This window comes from Morone saxatilis, unplaced genomic scaffold, assembly GCF_004916995.1.
Source record: "Morone saxatilis isolate NCDOM2014 unplaced genomic scaffold, NCSU_SB_2.0 Contig17, whole genome shotgun sequence".
In the NCBI taxonomy this organism is placed as follows: domain Eukaryota; kingdom Metazoa; phylum Chordata; class Actinopteri; family Moronidae; genus Morone; species Morone saxatilis.
In genome coordinates this window covers 25,411,820-25,414,834 of record NW_023339729.1, presented here as the reverse complement: position 1 = coordinate 25,414,834, position 3,015 = coordinate 25,411,820, and the positions used below count along the sequence as shown (strand labels likewise).

At 40.1% G+C, this 3,015-nt stretch overlaps 1 protein-coding gene across 1 annotated transcript in view; it reads left to right on the top strand.

The window, feature by feature from the left end:
* Positions 1 to 3,015, top strand: part of LOC118327444 (E3 ubiquitin-protein ligase pellino homolog 1-like) — a gene marked incomplete in the record, with an annotated part of 27,892 nt that overhangs the window by 13,327 nt on the left and 11,550 nt on the right.

The following is a 3,015-nucleotide window of genomic DNA, read 5'->3' as shown; positions in this document are numbered from 1 at the left end:
CCCCCCCCCTCACTGTGCTAAAGGTTGAGCCCCCCGACTCATGAAAAGTGCGTCGGCTTAGATTCTTCTCGAGTAATTCGACTATTCGCTATTCGTTTTTAGTCGCCCTAAAAACATGTTTGCTGACGACTCTGCAGGAAAGTGGGGGTTCGTTGTTTTGTAGCGCTTCAGAGATATTCTTCACATTTTTACTTTACTCCTGCAGTGAAAGAAAACGCCTAAAAACATCGCAGGTTGTTGAAAAGCTGCTGTGTAATCAGGCATTTTAGGCCACAAGTTCATCTCCTCCTCATTATTCAGTATCGTATCGGTATCGGTCATGAGAAGCAGTTAACATAAACAAAACAGGATAACACTAGAAGAGTTAGTAACCTCTATTATCACGTAAGGTTGGGATGAATATATCGCAGGTTATTTGGTCATTTTAGTTTTCTAAACTCTGCGGTGAATTAAAGCTTTTATTTCGGCTAGTTTGACGACAGGAAGTACATCAACGAGCTGATTCACAGAGGCTCCAACCAGGACTCTGACTCCGGGGAAAACTGTAACAGAACCTTATTGTCACGTACAAAAGACAGAAAACTATAAAGAGAATGAAATTGTAAAATATATAAAACATTAATATGTTAAGAGTATAAAAAAACTGCATTGAATGATCCTCTGACGCCACGCGGCTTTATGTTGTTCAGGCTGATTAGAAAACCATAAGATCTGAGTCACGAGCGAGTGGGTAAGATCAGCTGTGAGCTGCGGCCGCGAACAGAGCGACGTGTGATTCACCTCGATGTCAGACTGGAGGGGACGCTTTTACATCTCCCGTCACGAGAGGAAAGGGATGCACAAAAGAGCGGTTGTTGTGGTCGGTGGAGGAGTGAAGTCACTTTGGAAGTGACAAATGGCGAGTTGATTTCGTAAGGGATAAAACCCGACGTGGTGTCTGTTATCAGGAATTAATGGACGGCGTGGAGGCCAGAACCACTCTCAGCGGACGATGAGGCACTGAAGTGTTGTAAGATATATTTAGGTAGCATTCAGATTTCAGCTCATTTATTTAGAGCTTTACTGGAACTACTTACTACGCGTCATACAACAGGAATTAATAGACGCACAGCAGCCAATCAGAATCGAGTATTCACCTAGATTACAGTATAAATATATTTAACCTTTAAGGGGCAGATATGACTGATAGTTTACTCTTTAAAGAAGCCATGCGTCAGCAGCAACCAGCCTCAGTACCTTCAGCAGCGATGTTATAGATGGTAACGCAGGATACTGATTATCTTTAACACGATCATTAACACCCACACACCCTCGGCCCCTCCGACATGAGTAACTGTTGATGTCTTTGTTTCCTGTGGTTTTATCAGGAGTGTCGGTTAAAAGAGGAAACCAGCAAGGAAGTCAGACTGGTTACTAACTTCTCTTTATCACATGAACACATTAAACATATGAATAAGAGTTTTACTCCGAGTTTGATTTCACATTTTGTTTTATTTGTTATACAGTAGAAGAAGATATCGCTTCGAAATAGGTTGAAAAATGTGAACTTATTTTTGTGAACTTATAAAGGATCCTGTGGTACGTTGACGGGTTCCCTTTTTGTAGCTGACAAACTTCAGACGAACACAGTCTTACAGCTGGTATCAGTATTAGCTCGACCGCTAACTTAGTGTTTAGCCAAATGCTGGGAAAATATGTAGAACACGATTTCTGTCACTGATACCAAATCAATAAGGCCCAAGCAGCAAGGAATTATTTTTATGCCAAAAGAATCAAATTTGCTCAAAAACTTTGATTTTAACAAACACAACTGGATTTAGGGTCTGAATTTTGTGGAGAAAGAATGCAAGAACCAATTTAATGTGCAGAAAAGAAATACATCTAGTAGTGTAACTAATAACTGGACGAAGTAATAAGCTTATCAATCCCTTTTATTAATGCAATCATTGCAATGGCGTCAAACTCGTGCGTCTACGCTGCTGCAACCTTCCAACATAAGGAAGTCGCAGCAGAGACGAAGGAACGGTCCAAAGTGAGGCTTCATTTCACGAAGAAACTCAAAGTGCTTTAACTGAACTACGCTCTGTTTCTCTGTTTGGAGAAGGTTTTTATAAAATAGATGAATTAAAATGATTTTGTGTACTTACAAAACTTAAAGTAATAACATAAAGGAAATGTCTTTTTGGTCCAAACATCTCTTAATAGTTCCAAAAAAAACTACAATCTTTAACATCAACTAAAAAACTTTAAACAATAAAAAAATGACTTGAAAATAAAAATGAAATAAGAATAAACCTAATAACTGGTTTGGACTCAGAGATAATAAAACAGTTGATGCTTCCTCCAATAAGGGAACTGTTAAAGAATCAATAATGACACTTGTATCAGTAAAATCCTATTAATTCCCGTCCTCACTCCCTCTGAAGACAGAGAGGGGTCGGACGGTGACGTGTCTCCGTTGACCTACAAACTGAAGTGTAACGAGTCTTTTGAACGAACCCTAAAATAAAACCACCGGTTGTGTAACTCGCAGGTTTACGATGACGTTGTCTCCTCTTCGGCCCTTTTGACATCACAATTGTGAATGAATGCTCCGCTTGTTGTTGTTATTTTCACGGCACAAAGGAGTATAACATCGGTTCCAGTGCGCTGCGAAGTGAGTCACCCCGTCACGGACGCAAACGTCCCTGTTTTACACCTAACAACCCCGCTCAGTGTGCTGCGGTGAATGCACACATTGTCTGCTGCCGCTGCTGCCGGTACAAAGACAGTGTGGGTGTATTGTAGTGATGAAGGCTGTTGTGTTGAAGCCTCTGTGTTTGTATGAAGAGGCTTTTTTTTTAAAATGTTGAAGCGAGTGATAATGAGTAATAATTCTGCATTAAACAGTTTATAAACTCTAGAGCTTTGTTCTATATGTAGTTGAGTTCTTACATTATCCCAAATGTTTCCAACAATGTTCAAACTCAGAGAAATCTGTCATTTTATTCAGGTAACGCTGCGTTTCACCTGTCG